Consider the following 12,425-nt stretch of genomic DNA (forward strand, 5'->3'; position numbering starts at 1 on the left):
AGAGAGAAAAAAAAAGGGTGCTCTGTATCTTTTCAGACCCCCTCCATTGCCCTTCAGCCACATCATCTGCTCATTGCAGACACATGACATGCTACTCAAATTTTTAACTACTCGTGATATCGTGAGGAAAATTGTGGTAGAGAGGAACTGGCATTAAAGTATGAATGATGAATGGAGTCTGTGTGAGGAGAGATGATAGAATGTTGGTCTGGTAATGACATCATTCGACAATGATGAGCTTCTCTTCTCTTTCTCTCTCTATCTAATCTCTCCCCCTGTCTATCTCTCTATATCTCTCTCTATATATCTTTATCTTTATATCTATCTCTCTACATCTCTCTGTATATATCTTTCTCTTTATTTATATCTCTCTATATCATTCTCTATATATCTTTCTCTTTATATCTGTCTCTCTGTATCTTTCTCTATCTTTATTTTCATATCTGTCTCTCTATATTTTTCTCTATATATCTTTATCCTCTTATATCTGTCTCTCTATATCTTTCTCTCTATATCTGTCTCTTTGTATCTGTCTCTTTATATCTATCTCAATATCTATCTCTCTATATGTCTCTCTCTCTCACCAGGAACTGTAGCCTCCACTCAGAAATTCATCTTGCTGAAGCATGTGAAAAAGTCTCCTGATTTATCAAATAATTGCCAGATAGAATATACCCCACCACCACCACCACCACAACCTCTTGAGATATGTGGGAAGAAAACTTAATGTCTTGTAGCCCAATATCAGTAAATTCATGATAGATTATATTCCAAAATGCCAGAGTTATTGCCAGTAAGGCTGATGGTGGGGGTTTTCCCCCCTCTTCCCCCTTCTCCACTATTTGAAAGAAGAAATCCATGCATATTTGGTGTTTTCAAAATTGCAGGGTCAATGTGGATGTTTGCTATTGAAGAGTCAGCATTCCATTTCTATAGTCATGCAGAGGAGTTGATGTGGAAGGGGTAAAAAAAAATAAGAAGAATTTGTGTGTTTAAGGCTTCATATGAGATGACACTTCCAACAGTATATCTTGACTGTGTGTCACCACAACTAGCCCAAAAAAGTAATAAAAAAAAAATGTACTTAAAATACAGATTCTTCATCTTCCCTTGTATCATTGTACCATATGTCTGAGTTACTTTCCATGAATGTGAGATTTTATCACCAGCAGTCACAATTCCTCTGACCTCGATAATATCGAATGGATGTGAAACAATGTTTTTTTTTTTTTGTTTTTTTTTTTTTTTTTAATGGAACTGAAATATCAGAGGGACTCTTGTGTGTGTATTTTTTTTTCTCTTTTGTAATGATCAATAGTGAAAAGTTGCTCTTTGAGTGTAACATTTCTTTATCTTTGTGTCAATTGCCAGGAATGTAATTCCTTGATTTTCAAGCAGTAAAAGAAAACTGCACATTTGTCCTGGCTATGTATGGACTCAAAATGCAACAGTGTGTCGACTTGTATTATATTAGAATATGAACAGCTCAATAATCCACTTTAGAGACAGGTTTGGGGTTGTTGTGTTTATGTTTTAATCAAATTTATTTTTGTTAAAATTCTTAAAAATTCATTCAACCATTCAATTCCTTCATGTTCATCATTAATTTTCACATCTCTCTTTTTTCCCCCATCATTTGCTCGTCAGTAAATTCAAAATTTGTACAAATTTATTGCCTGTGTATACAGAAATTGCGCCAGTATCCATCGTAGGAATGGTAGATGCAAAAAAATATTTCCACTTTGTCAGCAACAAACCAAAAACAAAGAAACCCTCCCGAGGATAACAATCTTATTAGTTTACCCAGAAAATATGGAATGAAGAAAGGTAGTGATTTTTTTTTTTCTTAAAGGAGTGAATGAAACAAATTTCAGATTTTTGTTAAAGATTCTGTGTACTTGCTAGGCTTGTCAGCAAACTTTCAACAGAAATTAAGAAGAGACAAACAAATGAGACAGAAGATCGAAATGTTGTTCTTGATAGGGCTTCCAAAGGACTTTTTGGGTTATCTGTGTTATGTTGTGGATGGTCAAAAATAGTGGCTGTGATTTGTTGGAAAAATTGGCGCAGTCTCTTTGTTTGCCACAATCGTGACTTTAAGCTGCAAGGCTTGCCAGAAAAGTGCATTTTTTAATCGCATTTACACCTCCCAATGAATTATATCAAAGTGATTGTAGAATGAAACATGTTATTTTTTTCCATGGGAGGTGAAAAGACATTCAGAGATTGGCCAATCTCTGTGAAACATGCATTTTTATTCCGAATGCTGCTCTGAACAGTAAACCTTGCCGAATATGAAGCGCTGTGGCCCAGCAATAGTAAAACGAGAGGTATGATTGGGCGCCGGCGGTACGTCATCCAGACAGCATACATCATCGTAAGCAAGAAAGCACAGAGTGTCTGAAGAATTTTCTGTATCTCATTGATGAATTAGATTAGCAACAAGAAGCAAATCCTTCCAGTTCATCGCTATGAATGGAGAAAAGGCAGTATTTCTTTCTATTTAAAGGTCTTGTGCTTCTTGAATGCATTGTGTGATGGGAGCAAATTATACTTTTCCTCTCTGAAGATCATGTAATCTAATCCCCCTAAATTATTGCGAGACCACCGTGCCATATCATTGATTTTTTGTTTGTTTGTGTGCATAAGTGCTGGAGAGCGTTGCACTCTAAAGGAGTGGGGCGACTAAAAACAGAAATGGCTGCATAGAAGTAAGTCTATCTCTCTGTATAAATCATGACGTGGTGGCTATGTGACTTTATATCTTGTGATTGTAACTGTCATCTGTGAAGTGCCGTAGAAGGGGCGTGTGTACTTGTCATTGTAAATGAGAGAATCTAAGGAAGAAAAAAAGAGAAAAAAAAAACTTTAGTCGATGATGCTTTTTTTCTTTTTTATAAAGTGGATGTAAAGGCAGAATCATGCGACACACATGCCTGGTAATTTGTACAAAGATGAGAAAAATTACTTGCTTGTATAATGACTGGCTCAAAAGATTTGCAATGAATTATCAAGGAGAAGACATTCAAATGCAACCTTTTTTCACTCTCCTGTTCATCTCTATCTCTCTTGTCTCTTTCTCTCATGTCGTCTTTCTCCAACATGTATATATGACATCTCTTTTTATAGATGAAAGATCAGAGACATTGGATTGATAGCTTAGACTACTGTCTGGTCTCTGCCATGTGCTTGACGCATACCATATTTTTGGCTTCTAGGGTTTGTGTTATGTGTTGTTGTTTTTTTTTTGGGGGGGGGGGGGGTTGTCAAACACATTTCAGCTGTTGCCAGAATTTGTGTCTGCAAACGCGTTTGTATTTTGTGAGTTCTGTCTTTTCTATCTCTCCTTTTCTTTTAAAGCTATACAGATTTTTATAGGAAATAGTTTTTGCCTTCTTTCAGTTTTTGTTTCGTTCTTCTCTCCCGGTTTGACATTTTAAAAGTAATGGTAGAAGCTGGCTGGTTGATCGTGAACAGTACAGGGTTTATATATATATTATAGATATATATAAATATATATATATCAAAATATACATGACAAAGACATCTATATATATTTGTTGCTATAGCGTCACAGTCTTTACTCTTATTTGTAGCGGGGTAAAATCTATCTGAAATCTGAATATGTTTTTTTGTACGCAAGTTTTACACACCATTATCTGTTGCCCGACAAGCGATTTATCAGTGGAGTCCGTGTTCTCGAGATGAAACCTATTTGCGTTTTATTCGGATTGTCATTCATTCATTCATTGTCAGAGTTAACCCTATCAGTGCCAGTGTAAGGTATACTGCCTACGATATTAATGCTTCTTTAGACCAGTGGTTTTGTGAGGGTAGATTGCCCCTACACTTACTGTTTACTTTTGCCAACATGTCAGGAATTTCTATAAAGAGAAGGAACTCACAAAGCCGCTATATTGTTCCAACCTTTCTTAAGATGGAGTAACGCTGCAGTGACAAAGATGATATTACCCCAGAATGACCTTTTAACCTCCACCCTTTTATGACAAGAAACCGTACAACCCCGTGATCTCTTGTGGCTCAACTAAACGAGAATTAATAGACGATGAGAGAATATTTTGAGCTATGTGTGCGAGAGGACCTGAAACATTTCTCTAAATTGTATTAAAGTGAAGACAGACGGATGAGATTACCTCGGTGTGGTTAGCAACACATAAATGGACAATTTCCGTAGAATTTGGAGACCTTGGTCCCAAGGGGATTATGTACATATGCCCTTACAGGCATAATGTGTCCATGTTTGTTACCATGGCAACATAGCAACAACTGTGCCTGTTCGGTTAATGACATTCCTCTCCTTTTCCCAGTGGCTTTAATTTCAGCCACACATCAGCCAGTACGCACAGGGCGTCTTTAGTCAACAGGATAGAAATCAGCGGAAAGAAACATATAGCATTTGCTGCCATTGTAGTCACAAGATAATGGGAGGATAGTATGTCGCTCGTCAAGTTTATCATTCAAGACAAAGAGATATGGCAGGGGGGTTATGAAATTTCCTTGAATTTGTTTCATTGTTCAAGTGTAGTTTACATATTCTTGTCAACCTTCTAACCCCCAGTCATGTAAAGATATTTCACTTTTAGGTGCCTTACTGGAAACACTTTTTTCACCGTCTTCAAATCGTTCCTGAGTTCAAAGGCCTAATTATTCTCTGAAACGGGAAGGGCCGGGGAGAGGAGAACATTTATGTAGGAGTTCTACCTTTTATCTCCAAGAAGCATGCCTTGATCTTAATTTGTCAGTTCAGATAGGGTTATATGGGGAGGAATATATCAAAAGGGCTATAAGATCACTGATAACCAGAAGTAAGGATGAGTTCTCAGTGTAAATGTCTTTGTATGTCCCAGGGTGAAACAGATTGACATTTATCTCAAATATCAAGCCATTACATATGCTTTGGGTGCTTCTGTCTGTATTTTTCGTATCATCTGGTTTTCTTTCAACATTATTTCATCTGGAGCAGAAAGAAAAAAAAAATCCACTGAACCAAGCACCAAGTGCATGTGATCAATGCCTGCCTAAAAACAACAACAAAAGTGCCAATACTGAAATTTATACACTGTGGTAAATATCTTAATGAGCATATTTACCATTCAAGCTGATCATTAGGAGTTTTAGTTTAAATGGTGCCTTTTTGATGATAGTTTGCTATGGAGGAGGACTAGAAAATTACAAAATGAGAGAAAAAAAAAAGATGAAAATAACTGGGAGGAATTATCAACCAGCCAGCATAGAAATAGAGTATATATACAATAGATTATGAGAAAGATTGCTGTATATTTACTTAATAGAGAGAATGAATAGATACTGTGTTTTCTTTTACAAGTGTGTGCGGAAATATGTCTTGTCTAGGTCATACAGAGTTGTGTGGATATGCACCGAGTCGGTTGTTTGATTGCTCCAAAGAAAATTCATGCAAGGCAAGAGTAGAGAGTATAATATCTTGATGCCGGTTTGGGATGTGATGCTGCTGCTAAGATATCTCTGCCGCAGCTGGCCTTCGTCCAGAGGGTTTCTAGATTCCTTTTGGTGGGGGGAACTCTTCGGTCGGCATCACTGTTCTCTCAGATTCACACCGTCGGCACTAGTGCATATCCAGAATCAAATTGTTAGAACCTTGGGTATGTAAGATTGTCTCTTTCTCTGTATAAAGTCTCTCTCTCTCTCGTTTCTTTCTCTCTTCTCTTGGTAAAATTTCTTTCTTTGTCTACAGCAGTTGTAGTCCATCATCTACCTCTTTCCAGGTTGTCGCTGGTATGCACAGATAAGCTCTTGCAATTTCCCCCGCAAAACCTTCGCCTTCAAGTGCAAGTTGTTACCGGCATCAAATTGAAGAGAAACACACAAGGAACGCACATAGTCTGCAAAAAGAGGGTCCAGTCTGCAAAAAGAGCGTCCAAAGTAGTTTGATAGTGCTGAAATGTGATTGTTGCTAAAGGCTAACTTTGCACAGGGCGCAGATCTGTCAATGGATTTCATGCATCCAAATTCCTTTGCTTCAGAGATCTGTGAATACCAGTGACAACCCAGAACATTCATTATCTCCAACAGGAAAAACAAAAGAAACAGAACAACAGAAAAAAAAAATGTTGGAAAAAAAAAGTAATAACTGCATACAAGTAGGGAGAAAAGCAGTTTAGAAAATATACATGGCCACACATACACAATCTGACATGTACCATAATATGCTTTGTTATAAGTGCCAAGTTTCAGTCGTGATGTCATTTGCATGTCTGTGTCGAGCTGTCGTTTGTACCCATTTGTCTCGCCTCTTACTGAGAAATGCAATTAGGTTGTGTAGTATTTGTTTATAGTTTTTATGCTTTTGTCTTTTTAAGAATCTATCTTTTGTTCTGTGAAATGATTTAAATTGGGGGAAGCTGCTCCCTTAGATGGACATCTTGTATGACCATCTTTCTTTTTTTTCGTCTCTAATGCTCATTACTCTTGACTTTTGTGTGCTATTCGGGAGAAAGAATTCAGAAATGTTTGTCTGTTTTAGTATATCCCTTCATTTTTTTTTTTGTCCTTTATAATTCCAAACAGAGGAAAAGGGTGCACTTTTGAGATGGTGGTGCTACTATAGATGGAGTGCTTTGAAGAAATGTAATCCTCTGATGCAATATTTCCTTTCAGAGGTTATGGAATGGTATGTCTAGAATTGCACAGTCACATGCGATGACATGGAATGTTAGTGTGAAAATAGGGATGTAACTTTCACAGCTATTGGCCCTCAGCTTCTTCAAGAATATCCCGCTTGTATTTTTTTCCCCCTCCATGTGAAGGGGTTGCTGGTACATTCAGCGATTTGTAACTTGTATGTCAGTTTTAACACCCACAAAACCCATGCAAACCAATGCAGTGGGGAATAGTGATGCATCCACGGTGTGTACTAATGTGGAAATGCCAACACAATGCTGCCCTCCTTTGTTTAGCCCTTTCTGAAAGTGGGACGGTAACGAAGGGGACGGCAATGATGAGATTTCCTGCTGAATGTTGCATTGTGGGTATCAGTGATCATTGTACGCATACACACAGGCTACCTTGCCTTTAGGTATCCAGCGGCACATTGTGCCAACTGTGTGTTACTGAAAGGGCAACGAATTGAAGAGGTGCCGTTAGCGAGCACATGTGCTGTATTGGCAAGCAACCTACAAAGAGATTGCCTGACATTGTGTAAAGCATTATCCAAAGTCCTTGCTCCCACCACCGTCTAAAATTTTTACATGTTACTCCATCGCATGGATTGCATTGCATTTGTAAGAAGGCGTAGTAGATACCAGTCGTTTTACACAGCTCGCGTTTCTTCATGTGTGCTTTTGAACAAGAGTCATGAAAAAAAAAAAAAACAGCGACTAATCAGCGCGAAACATTGTACTCCATACGCTGAAACCTCTTGTAACCAGTGTGCCAATCTGTGCCGAGTTTTCGCAAGTGTGACTGAGGTTTGTACGAGTAGAGGGACACTATTTCATGGGGGCACAGGCATTGCAGAGATTCGAATGAAATTCCCACACTAGAGTGACAAAGTGCCATCCAGTTTAAAGTTTCAGTGTCACTGTGAGGATGAAAGGTGGCAAGAAGAAAGATGTGATCAGAATTGTTAAAAAAAAGAAACACGTTTCCTGCAACTGACAACATTGTCTGCAACATTTCAAGTTCATTCATTTCAACTTGCTCGATATTTAGAAAGTATGGCAATACCTCTTTAGCTTTTTCTTCCATTTGTGTCGCAATATTGATTTGTAAACTGTTATTTTAAGGAGAGGTGATCCTACTGCCAATAGTTTAACCCTTTTTTTTTTTTGGAAACAACCCAAAAGGAAATTCCGATGTTTTACTATAAATGGTACACATTTGATGGTGGCATCCATTAATGACATGTAGGAAGTTGTCGGAAGCATTGTCGAGATCTCTCAGCGACAAAGAGCTTGTGTTTAGTGAAAACAACAGTTGGTGACATTGCTGTTGTACAATTCAGATGAAATTTGAAAAATCAGTATTCATTCCACTAAACAGCAGGGGAAAAATGTCTAACCAATAAGATATACACAAATGTCACAAAGTGTCATTGAAAAGCCATCATTCTTTTTCTTTTTCTGTGAAATTTTTTTTTTTTTCAAAACTCCAGCAAAAGAGATTTTTTTTACTTCCTCTCAGTGTGGTACCTGTGATTCAAAGGAGAGCGTAATTCTGAATATATCCTGTTTCATGTGCTTTACATCAAGAGACGTTTGTGCAAACACTTGTATATTTACCATGGGGTCATGTCAGTGTGGAAAGGGCAGCAGTAGTGTTATACTGAGGTAGCTTTATGTTCACACCGTTGTTTAAAAGTTATCTGAAGTCTTTGTACAGCAAAAATGTGTGAGAAAAAAAAAGACTGTGGTTCTAGACTGTATTTTCTGCCTTGTGGTTTTTGCCTAGATTTATAGACATTTTCTTGCCTGTATGGGGAGGACCTTTACGTGGTGTAGTATGTAACCTCCCATGTATGGACGAATGTGGTTTGGTCGGAAAAAGCAAAAATTACAAATGAAATACAGATTATTTACTACTTAGTATGCCAAAAGTCCCATCAACTGCATATTACTTTGCCTTCTTGACTTTATTTCTTTTTTATGTTTGCCCTCAGCACAAGTAAACTTTGATCATATATATTTTTTCCCATAAAGAAAGCCAAGTACTGTAACTGGAAAGAAGTATTTTTATGTAAATCTTACATTCAACAAACTTTCTACCATGCTATAGCATGGACTTGATTGCCATAGAGGTGTACATTTGTTTTCTCCAATTTGATGCCAAATATCCTATTGTGTAGAATGAACTATTAAGTGTGGCATTCTCCAGGAATATGAAATTTGAATTAGATTTTGACTTAACTAAGAGAGTGTGTCAATTAAATCATGAATTTACAATTTCATACTCAGGCCAATGGCCGAGTTGTTTTAAAGACTCTTGTTTGGATGAAGAAATTTGAAAAAATATAGTAAAGCGAACATTGGGTAGCCACCTCTGGGTTGGGTTTTGAATGGTACGAAGTAGTTTGTGTGAAACCAGTGTATATTTTAACAGTGTTTTGAAATGAAAGATGGCGGTCTTCGTGGAAGATTCGTGTTTTATTTTTAAATATTTGTTTGTAAGTTATCTTGTCTATTCATTCTGATTGATGCTTGCAACAATGGAGCTGTACACATGCATTATTCTGCCAAGAAGTGTTAGGAAGAGGGTGCCGTTATTTAAGCAAGTCAATTATGCAAGCAAATCATGATTAGGATTGAAATTGTGGGAATGAAATTAGGAACAAAAGCTCCGTAGTGTGGCAATGGAATTGTGACCATGGCAACTGATCAACTGCATTCTAGCATCTCTTAACTGCCACTCGTCAATTTACAGGAAAAAACAAATGATGTGTTGACTCCTGCGTGTGTTAAGTTATTGTGGTTTACAACTTTGTACCACTCCCGTTTCATCTCCAAAATTGATGACGTTGCTCTGTGCTTTGTATGATAATCTTTGATAATCGAAGTACGCAATTTAAATGAGTTTATTAATGAGCCTGATTCTCCCAAGATTGGCAGTTATTATGTAAATGAGCTTTGTACAGTTAAGACAAAAAAACTGCTGTATATGTACAAAAATGCTTTAAATGTTTCATTTCTATGTTCTAATGTAAAATCAAATGTTCGCTTTTTTTTTCACCCTCGTTTGTTCGCCCCTTTGTACAGCTTACATTCCGTCGAAAAATCTTGAAGGAAAGAGAATCTCTTTTTACTTTTTTTTTTTCTTGTGCTTGTGGTATTGCAATGTCCAGGAGAGTCTGAAAACCTGTATTTATAAAAAAGAAAAGCTGTTGAAATGATACTTATATTGAGTAGTCAGAAATATTTAAGTTCATTTTTTCCTGTATCTATCCTCTTTCTTGCACGTTTATTTGTGACATGTGAACACCATTGTTTGAAAATATACTTTCACCTTATGACAAGCAGGATACGTTGTGCACTTTGTCCTTCTCTTGCGTGCAGATGAACTTGGCAAGTCTTGTGAAATAAGCAAATTTTCATCATCATTCATGATACATTCCTTCAATTCAGTTCAATTCAATAGTTCATTTATTTTGATCAAAAGAAAAAAAGATCTCTGCTCATACATTCAATCAAACTACAGTGTTACATTTGGATATCAGGTGTTTTACATTAAACATTACACATTACAATGTCCATACATTTTGATAATATGTTCAAAATTCACTTAGTACTCCATATAATGTGTAATATCAGTTTCATGAATACAACATGTACAGTACAATATGAAAAGCCATGGTTGCTATCGACAAAAGTCATCGAGTATTGATAGAACTTGTGTCAAAATTCACCACAATGATCAGCACAGAAGCATACAGAGGATCCGGTATCATTAGTGTGTGCCATCAAAATGTAAAACAAAGATGATCATGTACCTACTGTGTGTGTGTGTGTGTGTATATATATATATATATATATACATATATATATATATATATATATATATACATATATATATATATATATATATATATATATATATATATATATATATATATATATATATATTAGGAATTATATATATATATATATATATATATATATATATACATATATATATATATATATATATATATATATATATATATATATATATATATATGAAGAGTTTGTTCGCAAAAACCGATAAGTCCATATTTGCCAAATGGAGATGTTTGCGGTTAAAGGTCAAGAAAAATAAAGAGAATAATAAGAAAATTTTTGCTTCTTTTGACCATAACTTCAAAATCTTCAAAAATGGACTTATAGGTTTTTGCGAACAAACTCTTCATATATTTATATACATACATATATATATATATATATATATATATATATATATATATGTGTGTGTGTGTGTGTGTGTGTGTGTGTGTGTGTGTGTGTGTATAATTGATATCAATACATTCCAGACAACTACCAACACTGATACAAATATGTGGTATTAGCCTATCGGTTGTACATGTATTGCTTGTTTGGTGGTGGTGGTTCTAACACTACGTGTATTTTCTTCTTTTTTTTTTTCTTTTTTTTTATACAGTACTGGCTTGATGTTAGGATGGGAGTGACAATTACCGGTAATAAAAAAAAAACAAAAACAAAACAAAACAACCTCAAATGACAACCACTGAAGTATTTCTGATCACCTTTCTTCTTCTTAATCTTCCATTAAAAGTGAAGGCTTCATGCTTGAATATAAACACACTATTGGTTTTTTTTTTATTGTTTGTGGGCAAGTGGTTGCCACTTCACTGGGTTCACCCTGCTCTCTGCCATGAATGAATGAAGCAGGGTCTTTTACGTGCACGAGTTGTGTCTCTCTCAAATAAGGGACCTCCATTTTACAAAGTTGTATGTCCTATCCGAGGGACAGAGTGTTTTTGCCTTGTACAGAAGGGGATGACATGATTGCTCACAATATTGCTCAGTGAGACTCAAGAATTGAACCCGAGTTCTTTGGATCTGGAGGCAGATGAGCTACTGACTGAGCTCAATCCATAAACAAAATGTGACCCGCTACAACAAAAGGATCCTAAAGTCGCTGACGGGTAAGCCGAGAAAATCGAGTTTGAAGTCAGATCACCAAAATCTGTCCAAACTTTCGGATTTCTGTTTTCAACATAATTTTGTAGTCTAATGTATCTTCTATCATCTGCCGAAATTTCGAAGCTAAATGATCAAAGGAAAGGCCTGAAAATAGCATTTTTTCTTGGCCATGCTCGGCTCACCCGTCAGCGACTTTAGGATCCTTTTGTTGTAGCGGGTCACAAATGTTTAGGCTATAGAACATACCACAGCCTGGGAGTAATTACGTTGAATAATAGCTTGAGGCTGCTTTTACCTTACAGGTTGACAAATGGCAGTTTGCGTCATCTACATAGATGTCTGAATAAAGTATGGAATATCTGACAGGGCCTTGCCAAAAAGCTACTGCTGACACTTTGTATACTGCCAAAGTGGAAATTTCTGCGGTGTAGAAATTTTTGTGCATTTTGCACGACCAGAAACTAGTGCAAATACAAAAGCATACAAATATTTTTGCTTGTTATATGTATGACTACGTAATGTCTTGTTTCCATGTAATCAATCTCCGAAATTCATCTCAATTCGGCAGAGCACATCAAATTACTGCAAAAATATCCACTCTTACAGTATCACTTCATTCTCAATTTCCAGTGTCATAACAATTGCTTATAAATGTATGTGTCTATTCATATACAGCACATTTATAGACAGACAGACAGACAGATAGGTAGATAGATAGATAGATAGATAGATAGATAGATAGATAGATAGATAGATAGATAGATAGATATAGATAGATAGATAAATTTGCTCTGG

This window comes from Diadema setosum, chromosome 11 (genome assembly GCF_964275005.1).
Source record: "Diadema setosum chromosome 11, eeDiaSeto1, whole genome shotgun sequence".
NCBI classification, from domain to species: Eukaryota; Metazoa; Echinodermata; class Echinoidea; order Diadematoida; family Diadematidae; genus Diadema; species Diadema setosum.